We start from the raw sequence: 16,702 nt of genomic DNA on the forward strand, positions 1-16,702 counted from the left end.
AGTTTGTTTTTAAAATAATATTTTCAACTTCAAATTTCATTTTTTCACCCCTACCCTAGACCCCCACCCCCCCTAACCACCCCCTCACCCCCCAAAAAAAATTTAAGTTTGTTTTTAAAAAAGATTTCAATTTCAAAAATTATTTTCTACTCTAGTAAAAATAAATGATATTTCTAAAAAAAAAATTCATTCATAAATCAAACACTAAAAATCTTTTCCGGAAAATATTTTCTATTCACCAACCAAACATGAGAAAATAAGTCAAAAATCAACTTGTTTTCCGAGAAAATATTTTCTAGGAAAACATTTTCCATGGAAAACATTTTCCTTCATACCAAACACACCCTTAGAGAAAAAGAATCATATATTTTGCTTGAGATCCATATTGCAACAAGCGCAAATAGCTGCAAATTGCTTTTTCTTAGAGGCTGTAAGAGCCAGCTCTTAGCATCCTTAGTTCCTGCTTCGGTAAGAGATAGGTAGAATCGGTTGGCGAAAAGTGACAACGCTGAGTATTTGACGATTGGAGAAACTTGAAGATCCTGAGTTGATTGAATGAGGGATTCTACAAGTCGAGCTCGCAAACAAGAGCAAACCTCCTTCTTCACTCTCGATCCCTCTCTCTGCATAGAACCTGTTCGCCGAAATGCTTAAGAGAACCAAATGTTGAAGAAATTCACCGCAACCAAATTTATTTGTCCAGGTAACGATAGAACCCAGTGCAAACAAAATCAGCAGAAGAACAATCGAATCGGTTTGGAATCATAAAGGAAATGAGTATGATTATCATATTTGTATAACAGATTTTTCTAACGGCTGGTGGAGAGGAGAAGATGTGGGTGAGGGTGTGGTCATGGCGGTGAAGAGGTTTTTTGGCCAGATCTGGTGGTGCGGTGACTTAGGTTATTGTTTTTGTGGAGGTTGGAGGAGGAAAGAAAAATAGTGATAGTGTGCGGCAGAGATGAAGATGGGTGAGGGATAAAGCATATGTGATTTCGCCGGCAAAAATGGCGAGGATGACGGCAATGGATTTCTCTGGTTGATTTTGGTCGTGAAACAGTGACAATTGGGAGAATTGGATGTATGGAATTTCACTTAAAAAAATGCCAAAAATAAATTAAAATGTTATTATTTTACATTTTATTAAATAATTTTGGTTAATAATTTTAAAAAATAGTTATGAAATAATTATGATGTGGCATTAATATATCTGGCGTGGATATGACATGTCAATTATATAAAGGAGAGTGAGCTACATACATGGTTGGAAGGGCTTAAAAGTCTCATTTTAATTGAGTTTAAGAGTCCAGATGACAAAGATGTAAGTAGAAGGGTTCAGAATACAAACTGATACAAGTATAAGGGTCAACCAGACCATTTCGCCTTTGTAATTTAGTAGAAAAGTGTAGTTTTTTTTCTAAAGATGGTAAGAAGGCCCAAATAATAAGGCTGATAGTACAATATTTCTATACAAGCTGAACTTGCAATATCTTTGAGGACCATAATACCCTTGATCTTTTCACTTAATGCCTAGAAACAACCATGTTGAAAGTGTTTCTTCTACTACTAGACTAGATAGATATGACCCGTGCTAACACGTGCCCAATATGTCATTTGGATGTGGTTACTTCGATATAGTTTCCTTTTTTTTCTCTTAAAAAAAATACAGCTTTCTGTTTCATTTTGATTAAAACTGGATGTAAATTCCCAGAGGATTCTAACGGCCATACATCCAATCATGGATTAATACAAAAAAAAATAGTTTGGACCAGAGAAGTTATATACTTGCGGTGTCAAAGCGTAAAAGTTAGAGAATTATAACTGTCAAGGGTTGCATTATAGTTGGTATTTGTGGTAGCACTAACCAAACATGTAGATCGGATAATTAAAGATGGGATTTAGCCACAAGTGCCATGCCTCTAATTAAAGGTTTTCATATTAATAATTGTCCAAAGCTGAAGGAGGATGAAAGACGTGAAGCGTATTTGATAATACGAAAGTTAAATATACAAACAAATTCCAATCCTACATAACATTTCTTCATTTTAAGCTGTCACTTGAAAACATTTCTTTCAAACATGTTTTGAGAATTATTTTCTTTAGCCAAGGGTCTTTCAAAAACAATCCCTCTATCCACAAAAATAGAGTTAAGGTCTATATACACCCCATTACTTGTGGAACTTTAATTTACTGAATATATTATTGCTATTGTTATATTATATTCCTAGGGAAACATACATGTTTGTTAGTAATTTTCTACTAAAAGGGGAGAAACAACTTTTCTCACTGTTGTTTTCATACTACTTTAATTAATACTTAAACATGATTATGAATAAACTTTATATATTTTTTTTCTAAAAAATTACTTTTCACTCACCGGCGGGTTAAACATCATAGAACATTTTCTAAACAAATATTTTTGGAGAACAATATTTTCTTATAAAATCATTTAGGATGAAATATGACTTTCGTCGTACCAAACACGCCCCCATTGGTTTTTAACCAATGCATATGCCGGCAAAGAAGTAGTGCATATATATTACTTTCGTATTGATCGTCCAATTTTTGGAAGTCTTGCTTATATCTTGATTCTCGACTTACACTTTGTTTGGATGGTTCTTATATATTATTTTATAATGTATTATATTATATGATGGTGTGTTGTATTATATTGTATTGGCAAAATGGTCTTGTGGACCCTTATACTTGTATGCATTTGTATTGTGAACCTTTCTACTTAATCATTTGTCAACAGAACCCTTAAATTCAATAAAAATGAGTCTTTTAAACCCCTCCAACCATGTGTGTAGCTCACTCTCCTTTACATAAATGACATGTCATATACACATCAGATATATTAATGCCATGTCATAATTATTTTAAAAATTACTAATCAAAATTGTTTAATAAAAGGTAAAATAATAAAAAAATAATTATATTATTTAAAGTAAAACCCATTACAGTTTCTCGCCTTCCCACTGTTTCATGGCCTAAACCGTCACTGCCGTCACCATTGTTGCCGGCGAAACCACTCATATTCCTTCCTTTACCTGCCTTCATCTCTGCCACACGTCATGATTGTAACATCCGACAATTTGAAATAGCTTTGAAGAGGCTTAGAATCGGAAATAGTCATTTTTGGAAGGAATTCAAAAATCTGGAAAAATTTTGGCTAAGTATGAAAAAAAGGTGAGTTTTTGGCCAACTTTGAGCAGTTATAACTCCTACCTCAGGATGAGTTAGGAGTAGTTCCCATTATGTTTGCGAATCTCGTGGAATGTTCTTTCCAACGCCACTGTGATCATATACCTTGAATCCATAATTCAATTCGAGGCGAGTTTGGATCAAAGTCAAGTGAAGTTAAGAGTTGAGTCTAGAAGTTTAAGAAAGGAGTCAAAGCAAGTCTTTAAAGTTGTTCAAGAGTCTTTATTGAACGTTTTAACTTCATTCTAAGGCTCAAGTTGCAAGTCAAGTAAAGAATAAAGAGTCAAGAGTTTCAAGTTGAGTAAAGAGTTTAAAGTTGAGTTCATTTCTCAAAGTTATTAGGGAACTATGTATTCCCAAAGAAGTTTTAAAGAAATGTTTTTACATTTAAACAAGGTTGGAAACTGAGATTTCGAAAGAGCCTTCGGGCTAGTTTTTGAGTAATTATCTCATATCAGCAGTAAGAAATATGTTTTTTTAAAAACATAAGAGCCAGTACATTTTTGGGAGTAGTATCGAGCACCGAGTTGGGGGAGCGTTTAAGGAATCCACAGCCCCCATAGAACCATGTTAGCCACCATGGGTAGAAAATGATCATAATTTTTAGATGAATCCTTTTCAGATTAGACTAGTGGATCCATTAGGCAGTTCGAGTCTTATACCTTTGGCTGGGTATAGGATGCTCTGGCAGCGTGAGGCCGATCTCTGTATCATCACTATAGCTCTTATGTGATGGTTGTCGGTTAGAGAAACTCCCACTATTGTATTTTCATACTCAGAAATTATTGTATTTTTATATACATCAGTTCATTGGATTTCTATATACATCTCAGGCTCATTGTATCTTTGTATACACACAGAGTTTATAACATGTTTTAAACAGTCTTTCTTATATCGCACTTGTTTTAAATTGCCTTATATTGAAAGAAGTCAGTCAGGTTGAGTTGAGTTGAGCCAGGTAAGCTATTCAGTTTCTTCCAGATTTCCTTCTAGCCTTTGTTGCTTAGTTTTTGTTGCTTAGTTTTCTAGCTCGCATACTCGTACATTACATGTACTGATGTCAGTTGGCCTGCATCTTATGACGATGCAGATACAGGTACCCTGGATCAGCATCCTGCACGTCGTTGATCCAGCTGAGCACTCCAGAGTTAGTGGTGAGCCTCCTTGCTTCCCGGAGGACTCAATTATTTTGTTCTCTTAGTTTTGTTCTATAAGGATGTTGCGGGGTCTGTCCCAACATCCATCTCAGTATTTTAGAGGCTTCATAGATAGTCAGTCAGTTAGTTTTGAGTCTCTCATCTATGTATATATGTAAATATTCTATTTTGAGACTCGAGTTGCCTTTTAGGCCAAATCTTATCAGTTGGTTGCTTTATAACCTTTCCTTGCATTATGTTATGATGTCGAGTTAAGTTTCCGCTGAGTTAAGAAAGTCAGGCCAAGGGTTCTCTTGGGGCCAGCAATGGTCTCCGAGTGCCGGTCCCGCCCAGGGTGTAGGCTCGGGGCGTGACACACGACCATTTTACTTTCCTTCTCCAACCCCACAAAACCAACAACCTAAGCCACCACACCAAATCTAGCCGAACACCATCACCATTTGCGCCTTCATTCCCGCCGCATACCATCACCATTTTCGCCGCCATGATTAGATCCTCGCACCCTCGCCCACCTTGTTTTCCTCTCCAGCCGCGCCTCTCTCTCACTCCACTGCGTATCAATGGTGTCCGGCGATCGCACCACCAGCGCCGCTCTTTCCCTCCGTCGGTGAATTAGTTGACTGAAGGAGGTGCCTAAGATAATCTAAATAAATGAAAATAGATTGTGGAAAAAAAGAAAAAAAGGGTTGGGCCGGGGATGGATATGGCTGAAAAGGACGTGTAATGGGTGAAGAAAAAAGAGTTTTTTAATTAATGTTTTAGAAAAATTTTTAATTTTTTTTTTATAATTTTAAATATTTTTTAAGTAAAAATGCCCCTCACTCGCCTTAATAGGCGTGTAGTTACACACTTTTGCCAACTCAGACATCCTAATGCCACATAAGCATGGTCGATGGTCAGAGGGGTTTGTTAAATTGTGTTTTATTGAGTTTAAGGGTTCAGTTGACAAATGATTAAGTAGAAGGGTTCACAACACAAATGCATACAAGTATAAGGGTCCACCAGACCATTTTGCCTATTGTATTTTATCTTTTTGATGAATACAATGTTTAATAGAATATATCATTTTTGGGTCACTACATGTTGTCACACATCGATAATTTGAAGGACAAACTACACGAAAAGTAGGATGCATGATAAATCTATTATAAAAAATGTAGGGTAAATGATAAAACATAATTACTAAATAGTATTTGTTATATTATGAAATTATGATGATTTAATAAACTATGAGATCTGGTAGAGGTACCTGATCCCATGAGCGACAGACATACAAGACAGACAACATGGAACAACAATAAATCCACCACAATTGTGGTGATTGGTGAGCATGGGAAAAGAGGTGCAGAGTTCTCAGCCAATGGAGTTACACTAGGCTGTGTTTGTCCATCTTATATTGATCACTTTGATAAGAAATAACCTAGTTTTTGCAAACATGGTTTTTGAAATGCAAAAATCTTCTCTCTCAACATTTATCTTCTGAGCAAGGAGGTTTCTACGTAAACATCTTTGTCCTTTTACTTTAAGCATTACTTTCGGTATTGTTCTTAACTTTGTCAAGGAACCTAATCCATTGACCTATGGTGGACACATATATGACAACAACATTTAATACCCTAACTACCATTACCACAACCAGTAGTGTACGCTGGATTTTTCTAAGCTGTGTCGCCATTTAAAGGACAAAAATGGCTCCAGAGAAAAATCAATGAAGCTTTTGTTGCAGGCCTCCAAAAATTTCATCGACATTTTTTTTGATTAATTAGCTCGTTCTTCCAAATCAGTTGAAACTTGAGTTGTTAAAATTGATTTGGTACGTTTGGATTTTTTTTAAAATAATACCGCTCCATCAAATATAGATTAATATGATGTAATATGCACAATTAGAATTGCGGACAATGTAACCAATTTAATGAATCCTAAATTATCTCATTGTAACAAGCAAATAGAAAAAAATAAAAATATTATTATGAACAAATAAAAACAAATATTTTTTTCCACAAGTTGTGTCATGTTGAAAATGCTTCCATTTTTTTAATCTTTTCTCAATATATATTTTCCACAAGTTGTGCAATGATTGTGAAGTTGCTTTATTTTTTTAAGACTTTTTTCTATATGTGTTTTACCCCAAGTTGTATAACGGTGGTTGAAGATGCTTTAATTAAAAAAAATTTACCTTTTGTTTAGTGGAAAATTTCAAAAAGCTTTAATACATCTTTGTCCTTTTATCCAATGGTAATTCTTTATTCAGTAATCACATGGTCATGTTTCGTTTTTTCCTAATCTTTAATCACATAAGTGATAAGTGGACCTTTTCAACACATTATTTGAGGTCTTACTTGTATGTGTATCACCCATTTTCCAATATACATACAGCCTCCTCTTTTTTTTCAATCAAAACTAGTTATTTATAAAGATGGCTGATGCCTTTCTGTCATTTGCAGTTCAAAAATTGGGTGATTTCCTCATACAACAAGTTTCACTGAGAACAAATCTGAGAAATGAGCTGCTCTTCATACAGTCTTTCCTCAGAGATGCAGAACAAAAGCAAAGTGGAGATCTAAGAGTTCAACAATGGGTGTTTGAGATCAACTCTATTGCTAATGATGCTGTGGCTATACTCGAGACTTATAGCTTCGAGGCTGGTAAAGGTGCTAGTCGTCTCAAGGTTTGCGCTTGCATATGTAGGAAGGAGAAGAAATTCTACAATGTTGCCGAGGAGATTCAATCACTCAAGCAACGAATCATGGATATCTCTCGCAAATGAGAGACTTATGGTATTACAAATATCAATAGTAATGCTGGAGAAGGGCCAAGTAATCAGGTTAGAACATTGAGGAGAACTACCTCATATATAGATGATGATGACCAGGATTACATTTTTGTTGGACTTCAGGATGTTGTACAAACATTGCTAGCTCAACTTCTCAAAGCAGAGCCTCGTCGAACCGTCCTCTCCATTTATGGCATGGGCGGATTAGGCAAGACCACTCTTGCAAGAAACCTCTACAAAAATCCTAACATAGCCTCTAGCTTCCCTACACACGCTTGGATATGTGTTTCGCAAGAGTACAACACAATGGATCTTCTTAAGACTATCATAAAATCCATCCAAGGTTGCGCCAAGAAAACTCTAGATTTGTTGGAAAAGATGGCAGAAATAGATCTAGAAAATCACCTTCGTAAGCTATTAACAGAATGCAAATACCTTGTGGTGGTTGATGATGTATGGCAGAGAGAACCATGGGAGAGTTTGAAAAGAGCATTCCCGGATAGCAAGAATGGCAGCAGAGTCGTTATTACCACGCGCAAAGAGGATGTCGCTGAAAGAGCAGACGGCAGAGGTTTTGTTCATAAACTTCGTTTCCTAAGCCAAAAAGAAAGTTGGAATCTCTTTTGTAGGAAACTACTTGATGTTCGAGCAATGGTTCCAGAAATGGAAAGTATAGCTAAGGATATGGTGGAAAAGTGTGGAGGCTTACCTCTTGCAATTGTTGTATTGAGCGGACTACTTTCACATAAAAGGGGGCAAAATGAATGGCAAAAGGTGAAAGATCACCTTTGGAAGAACATTAAAGAAGATAAATATATTGAAATTTGTAACATACTATCCTTAAGCTACAATGATTTGTCAACTGCGCTCAAGCAGTGTTTTCTCTACTTTGGTATTTTTCCAGAAGATCAAGTGGTAAAGGCTTATAACATAATACGGTTGTGGATGGCGGAGGGTTTCATACCCAGAGGTGAAGAAAGAATGGAGGATGTGGCTGAAGGCTTCTTGAATGAACTGATAAGACGAAGCTTGGTTCAAGTGGCTTATACATATTGGGAAAGAGTTATTGAATGTAGGGTTCATGATTTACTTCATGATCTTGCGATACAAAAGGCATCGGAGGTAAACTTCTTTGACATTTATGATCCAAGAAACCACTCCATATCCTCTTTATGTATCAGACACGTGATTCATAGTCAAGGAGAAAGGTACCTCTCACTTGATCTTTCTAACTTAAAGTTGAGGTCAATTATGTTCTTCGATCGAGATTTTCGTAAGACGAGTCTTATAAACTTCAGGAGTGTGTTCCAACATCTATATGTGTTGTACTTGGATATGAACATGTCTGTAGTACCTGATGCCATTGGAAGTTTGTACCACCTCAAGTTGTTAAGCTTGAGAGGTATCCGCGATGTTCCCTCTTCCATTGGCAACCTCAAGAATCTACAGACACTTGTTGTCCATGTGGGAGGATACACTTTCCAACTACCCCGCAAGACAGCTAACCTGATAAATTTAAGACATTTAGTTGCTCGGTACTATTCAAAACCTCTGGTACATATAAGCAAACTCACTAGTCTTCAAGTTCTTGAAGGCGTTGGTTGTGATCAATGGAAAGATGTTGACCCTGTTGATTTAGTCAATCTTCGAGAATTAAGGATGGATAGTATTAAGAAATCTTACTCCCTAAACAACATTAGCAGCTTGAAAAACCTTAGCATTCTCACATTGTGTTGTGAAGATTATGAATCATTCCCATCCCTTGAATTTGTTAATTATTGTGAAAAGCTCCAGAAATTGAGGTTAGAAGGGAAAATAGAGAAATTGCCAGATCTGTTTCCAAATTCCATCACAATGATGGTTCTGAGGGAGTCGGAACTGAAAGAAGATCCGATGCCTATTTTGGGAATGTTACCAAACCTAAGGAATCTCAATTTGTTTAGAGCTTATCTTGGAAAAGAAATAATGTGCAGTGATAACAGGTTCAGTCAACTAGAGTTCCTTATTCTTAATGATCTTGAGAAGCTAGAAAGATGGCATTTAGGCACAAATGTCATGCCTCTGATTAAAGGTCTTGGTATCCATGACTGTCCAAATTTAAAGGAAATTCCTGAGAGAATGAAAGACGTGGAGTTGTTGAAGAGGAATTATATCATGTCTTCATAATCGAAGAGGTATTTCTGCCAAGCACTTGACGACATTGGTTATTAATTTCAGGGTTGTCAATGAGTGGGGTTTTAGTGTTTGATTTCTTATTGTTTTAAGCTTTTTGAGTGAGTATAATTGGTTTGAACATAATTGTTTTTGGCAAAAATGATTTTGTGATGTTTTAATTAATTGGTCAGCTCTATGTTCTCTTGCTTATATCCACACTAGTTTTGGACACGTGCTTCACACGTGAGTTCCGTGAAAATATTATATAAAGTATGAGTTATATCAAATCACATTGTGATGAGTATCACAACTTTTCAACAAAAAAATATATAATTTGAAATATATGAACAATCAATCTATTTAAATAACATCTTTATTGTATGTAAAATGATTAGACATTCCATGAACCTACAAAATTTGGACAGCAAAATTTGGTTTGGAATTAAAGTAATGATTAAATTTTATGTTATTAGGTCCAAAAATGTGATATATAGTATGTAACCGTACCAAAATGAGTATACAAAGATGATTAAATGGCTCTTGTTTGACTGCAAAAGAAAATGTCTACATACCTTACTTTGTAATTATCAACTATTATTCCATTCAATGACCGTTGAGAATTAGACACATTCTTAATGTTCATTTATACAAGAACTAGTCAACATTTCCGCGCGAAAATTATTTATAAATTCAAAAGTCACTCACTTATGTACAGTTATCTTATAAAGTCACTCAATCATGAATATTTATCTTGAAAAATCACTTTACCAATCTAAATAATTTTTTCATTAAATTTTGTTGACATGAGATTTTTATTTTATACTAAATTTTTAAAAAATAAAAAAAGCGTCAATTTTAATCATTTTATTGATGCATCTCACTAAAATTATATAGAAATATATATTTATCAAGATCACTTTATTTTATAAGCATTTAAAATAATATTTAAAGCAATCACTCAAATATGACGACATAATTTACTACTCTAATTTTTCTCATATAATTAGAAACATTGGAATCTTTGTTATTGTCTAACTATTGTTCAAATGTTGACATATATAATTAACTGATTACTCAATTATAAGCTAATTTTTTTTATATAAAATGCGTAACTGAGTTGTGTGTTTTTATATTTATAATTTATATTGGTACTTTAGATATAAGTTTGTTTTACTAACTATAGTTATAAATTTTGTTATAATATATATTACTTAATTTTAGTGGGACACGTCAATAAAAAGATTATAATGAAGATCTTTTTATTTCTTAAAAATTTAGCTTAAAATGAAATTTTCAAGTCAACAAAAATTAATGAAAAAATTCTTTAAATTGGTTAGGTGACGTTTTATGTAGAATACCAATAGTTGAGTGCCTTTCTAAGATAACTACACATAGTTGAGTGACTTTTGTGTTATAATACAAAGTTGAGTGACTTTCTGAGAAAACTACTCATAGTTGAGTGAATTTTTGAGAAAGTTATTCATAGTTGAGTGACCATTTGAGATATTATCTCCTAATCCTACTTCCTCTTTTTGTTTAGTTACTTCCTTCCATCTTTCCTATGTTGAATTATTTATTTTATTGAATTATTTTCTTGTTTCTCTAGTTTTTGTTGCTAGTTAAATATTGTGCTCTATTTTTTAAATAATCAAAAAGAAAATTTGCTTCTTTCTACTTTAATATTTTCATCACCTATTCGAAACTAACGTTTTTTATCTTTCCTTGTCTTCTATAATAATTGTCTTCTCCTAATTAATTGACAAATTATTTAGTCAAAGTTAGACTTTTAAATTAAAATGAGGGGCACTAACAAATTAAAGAGACTCAGGTACAATAAGTGGTACTTAACAATGAGTAATTGGAAAAAAATGAGTAACGCATATTGAGGAGAAATATTTTAATTAGTGACCTTTGATTATTATTTTTTGATTTTAATAACAAAAACAGATTAAGAAAATAGGAGAATGGTAAAAAAAAAATGATTATTGTAACATCACCTTGTTTATGTCCAACTTTATATAAATATATATAGATATAGATTTTAAATTACAAGCTCCCATATATTTTGATAAATTAAAAAATTGTGATGATAATTCAACTTAAGTTTTTTGATTTGTTAAACTATTTATAATAACTTACATTCAAATTACTCATGTAAAAACAAATTCAACACATACAAAAATGAGATTATTCTAATTTGAAAAACACAATTCACTCTTTTTTTAGTTTGGAACTAAATTTTGAAACTTTAAATATGTCAAAATTAAGTTTGATTTCATTTCTCAACCAATAAAGTTTGTCCAGAAGAAAATATAATTTTATTGGCATTATTTTTTAAAACTAAGATTAAGCCTGCCTTCTGATATTTAAATGGTTAGAAATAATATCAATGAAAGCAATAATCAACTAAAGTGTATACGGCGAGAAAATTTCCTTTCAGCATTCTTAATTTCTTATTCATGAACAATTTATCATTTTCGTAACCACCTACGAAAACACACAAAGAAAAAAAAATATTTTACATAAAATAATGAACAAAAAATAAAATAAATCAATAAATTTAAAAAAAAATGAAACACATACACGATGTTTATTAAGTAAAATTGAACCTTCTAGATATTTAAATAATAATATTTACGAGCATAATCAAAAATCTTAATAATGACGTTGTAACATTGTAACGTTGTTTTAAACACATACTGATTTCCAATATTTGTAACGTTGTTTTAAAATAAAATAAGAAAAGAACCTATAACACATAAGCACAACCAAAAATCTTGAGAATAATCAAAGAAAATTAAAATGATAATTTTAAATTTGGAAGGAAAAAAAAAACGAAACATGAGATATATTTATACTAATATGTATAGTGACTTTTAAAATTCTTTTTCTTTTAGCATTGTTAACTATGAAAAGATTGAATAGTTATTATAGTACGTTTTGGGCTTCTCCTCATTAGTTAGTAATAGAACAGTTGAAAGATTGGAGTAATAATAATGACTTTTAGATTATTTTAACCTATAAGTAATGAAAAAATAGCTTCGTAATTAAAAACAAATAAGATTCTTCACAAAAACTCATATTTGGAAGGTACCTAACATTTTTTCTAAGATGGATGTCTCTCGGAAAATGTAGTCTGCCTTCTTCATATGAAGTTCCTCTCCTTTTATAGATATAAGGAGAGACTTATTACAAAAGAAAATTATTTCAGGGACTTCCCTAAAATTTTTCATAATTATCTTCTAGTCCTTAGCTTTATTTGATTGCTGGGGCTAAAGATTCCTTTATGATAAGATAATGGACTCTCCATTGTCTTCTTTTGAATAATGGCCGACATGATGTGACCCTTCTTTTGTCTTTGAGGAAAAGAAAAGGATTCCTTTTCTTTAATGCGTCTTGACGTAAGTGCTTACGTCATCTTCTTTGTCTTCTTCTTTATGCTACATCAAGCATGATCATGATCTAGCATTTTGCATGCTAGTTTTCAGGTTTCTTCAGTGGCTCCTAACCTGTGAAGTTCTATGCCCATCTTTTGAAAAGAGGGGTTTTTTCCGGCTCTTCTCCTCCATGCTTCAGTTGCCGAGTATGATTTGGTATAGTTTCAAAGTTTTAAGCGTTGACCTTCCCTTGAACCAGTCACGGAGCTCTCAACTGAGTTGTTTAGGTTCTGGAATGATAAAGAGAGAGCTTCGTCTATCGATGAAAAGCGGATTGACGGAGCTCTTGGCATTGCTTTGTTTTTCTCTCCTTTCCTATCATATATAAATCAGTAATTTAAGATTATTTTAGTAATTCTATTTTTAACTTTGTTGCTTATGCAATATTATTAGTAATAATTTATTTTTCTTTAACAAAATATTGTTTTCCTTTTTCTGCTTTCCATTCTTCTATGCCTTTTTTGTTTTTTGTTTTTTTCATTCGAAGGGATAGTATTGTTTTGCATAAAAACTATTAAATTCAGCAGACTTCTAGTTACATTCCTGTCAATAAAAATAATAATAACAGCAATAATAAGACAATCAAATTTTCTGGTCACAAATCCAAACAAAGGTCATAGCAATAATTAATTGATGAAAAAATAAAAGTAATTGAGATTTTTTCATCGCCTACATGAGAAATCATGCTCACTTCTTATTTTTATATATTTTTAAGGGGACATCTGATATTTGGACATAATAAAGTGGGGTTTAAACTTAATACAGGTAGTTATAATATAATTTTGTAAAAATAGTAAAGATAACTAAACTAACAAAACAACATCATAAATCTTATCTTCTCATTGATGGTGCTAAGAAAAAATTCAATTGAATATCATAAATTCATAATTTAAAAATTCAAAAATTAATATATATATTTTTTTGGAAAAAAATTACGAAATGGAGGAAACTGAGAACAAGCACGCAAATAAAAAATATAGCTAGTACCTGAAATTTTTCACAAAATTTTATCAAATATTCAACGCATGACCCAAAGTGTTACTAGGCTTCTGTTTAAAGAACCACTCAAAGTAGTATAGCATTTATGTCTACATGGAAGCAGTTTAAAAGATTAAAGCAAGTTAGTAACAACCATATTTGATTATTTTCTAAAACTTGAAGAACATTATAAAAAATGATCACCTCATGACTACCTTAAGTTTTAATCTTGGGAAAAAGAACAAATGGACGATTTTTACATTTGTTTTGGATATTCCTAAACCAAGTCTACCATTCGCAAATCACACCAGGAGGTCTCATATATGGATAAGTCACCTTATAGATTAATTAGTCAATTCTGCCCGAGACAACTCATGCTTTCCCTATGGAAAATGGATATAGACTGCTAGCTTTCTCCTATGAAATATCAGTTGAGAAGTTTTATGATTTTCAGTAATAAATACAATAGGTGAAACCGAAAATATGAACCCAAATTTTCTGGCCATTTAGCACTTCCCAAACAAAAATTCATTTGAACTACTCCCTCCGTCCCATTTCATGTGACACTTTTTAGATTTCGAGATTTAAACAAGTCTATCTTTGACCGTAAATTTTTCATCGATCTTTTAAACATTTTGAATTATCAATTATTGCGACTTATAGTATTTTTTACCTAATTTACAAATAAAAAATTAATGATTTTCAAGAGCATAGTTCCACAGACCGTAGATGTTTTTACGACCCGCAGGTCATCTCGTGAACCTTAGACCTAAGAACCAATTTTCAAGAGCATGGTTCCACGGATCCACCTACGGTCCGTAGATGCCTTTCGTGGCACCAGGCTGCAGAAAATTTTCAAGGTCTGATTTGAGGTATAATTTTCGGGATGTTACATGATCGTTCAGTCTCTATCGAAAGACCTGGATTTTGGCTACCAAAGGCTATATCAGAGGCCATCGCTAACTCATCGAATCTTGAAGAAGCAAGTGAAAAGAATCCATCAGAGGAGACAATGCAACTTTCATAAGTATTTGACTAAAAGAGGAAGCTGAGTCAATTTTCTTGCGAACATTTCTAGCGTACAAGGTCTTGTACGGCGACATAAAATGGGCAGGTTGAATTGAATATGAGCGGGTTGAAAACGGATTAGATATGAAAGAAAAAGATTCTCATATGAAGGAGAGACAAATAAAAACAAGCGGGAGGGGATGAAGTTACATGGCTGAGAAATGAGCTGCTCTTCATACAATCTTTCCTCAGAGATGCAGAACAAAAGCAAAGTAGAGATCAAAGAGTTCAACAATGGGTGTTTGAGATCAACTCTATTACTAATGATGTTGTTTCTATACTCGAGACTTACAACTTCGCGGCTGGTAAACGTGCTAGTCGTCTCAAGACTTGCGCTTGCATATGTAGGAAGGAGAAAAAATTCTACAATGTTGCCGAGGAGATTCAATCACTCAAGCAACGAATCATGGATATCTCTCGCAAACGAGAGACTTATGGCATTACAAATATCAATTATAATTCAGGTGAAGGGCCAAGTAATCAGGTTACAACATTGAGGAGAACTACCTCATATGTGGATGACCAGGATTACATTTTTGTTGGCTTTCAGGATGTTGTACAATCATTGCTAGCTCAACTTCTCAAAGCAGAGCCTCGTCGAAGTGTCCTCTCCATTTATGGCATGGGCGGATTAGGCAAGACCACTATTGCGAGAAACCTCTACAACAGTCCCGATATACTCAACAGCTTCCCTACACGCGCTTGGATATGTGTCTCTCAAGAGTACAATACAATGGATCTTCTTAGGAATATCATAAAATCCATCCAAGGTCGCACCAAGGAAACTCTAGATTTGTTGGAAAGAATGATAGAAGGAAATCTAGAAATTTATCTTCGTGATCTATTAAAAGAACGCAAATACCTTGTGGTGGTTGATGATGTATGGCAGAGAGAAGCATGGGAGAGTTTGAAAAGAGCATTCCCGGATGGCAAGAATGGCAGCAGAGTCATTATTACCACACGCAAAGAGGATGTCGCTGAAAGAGCAGACGATAGAGGTTTTGTTCATAAACTTCGTTTCCTAAGCCAAGAAGAAAGTTGGGATCTCTTTTGTAGGAAACTACTTGATGTTCGAGCAATGATTCCAGAAATGGAATGTCTAGCTAAGGATATGGTGGAAAAGTGTAGAAGCTTACCTCTTGCAATTGTTGTATTGAGCGGACTACTTTCGCATAAAAGGGGCTAAACAAATGGCAAAAGGTGAAATATGACCTTTGGAAGAATATTAAAGAAGATAAATCTATCGAAATCTCTAACATACTATCCTTAAGCTACAATGATTTGTCAACTGCGCTCAAGCAGTGTTTTCTCTACTTTGGTATTTTTCCAGAAGATCGAGTGGTCGATGCTGATGACATAATACGGTTGTGGATGGCGGAGGGTTTCATACCCAGAGGAGAAGAAAGAATGGAGGATGTCACCAAAGGCTTCTTGAATAAGCTGATAAGACGAAGCTTGGTTCAAGTGGCTTATACATTTTGGGAAAGAGTTACTGAATGTAGGGAGGTAAACTTCTTTAATATTTATGATCCAAGAAGCCACTCCATATCCTCTTTATGTATCAGACATGCCATTCATAGTCAAGATGAAAGGTACCTTTCACTTGATCTTTCTAACTTAAATTTGAGGTCAATTATGTTCTTCGATCGAGATTTTCGTGAGATTAGTCTTATAAAGTTCAGGAGTGTGTTCCATCATCTATATGTGTTGTACTTGGATATGAATGTTGGGAATGTGTATAGTACCTGATGCCATGGGAGGTTTGTACCACCTCAAGTTGTTAAGCTTGACAGGTATCCGTGATGTTCCCACTTCCATTGGCAACCTCAAGAATCTACTGACACTTGTTGTCAATGAGGGGGGATACTGTCACGCCCTGAGCCTACACCCTGGGCAGGACCGGCACTTGAAGACCATTGCTGGCTCAAGCG

The 16,702-nt window shown here is 34.0% G+C and overlaps 2 long non-coding RNA genes and 1 pseudogene across 2 annotated transcripts in view; 1 reads left to right on the plus strand and 2 right to left on the minus strand.

Annotated features, from left to right (window-relative positions):
* Positions 1–9,413, plus strand: part of LOC125854559 (disease resistance protein RPP13-like) — a 68,592-nt pseudogene extending 59,179 nt beyond the window's left edge.
* LOC125854561 (uncharacterized) overlaps positions 1–15,767 on the minus strand; it is a 49,993-nt gene extending 34,226 nt beyond the window's left edge. The window contains exons 1-2 of the long non-coding RNA XR_007445413.1: positions 15,634–15,767; positions 7,366–7,569 (exon numbers count right to left, since the gene is read on the minus strand). This is a non-coding gene — a long non-coding RNA (uncharacterized LOC125854561). The remainder of the gene's footprint in view (positions 1–7,365; positions 7,570–15,633) is intronic.
* LOC125854562 (uncharacterized) overlaps positions 1–16,184 on the minus strand; it is a 74,125-nt gene extending 57,941 nt beyond the window's left edge. Inside the window, exon 1 of the long non-coding RNA XR_007445414.1 lies at positions 15,984–16,184. This is a non-coding gene — a long non-coding RNA (uncharacterized LOC125854562). The remainder of the gene's footprint in view (positions 1–15,983) is intronic.
* Between the last annotated feature and the right edge of the window lie 518 nt (positions 16,185–16,702).

This window comes from Solanum stenotomum, chromosome 2 (assembly GCF_019186545.1).
Source record: "Solanum stenotomum isolate F172 chromosome 2, ASM1918654v1, whole genome shotgun sequence".
In the NCBI taxonomy this organism is placed as follows: domain Eukaryota; kingdom Viridiplantae; phylum Streptophyta; class Magnoliopsida; order Solanales; family Solanaceae; genus Solanum; species Solanum stenotomum.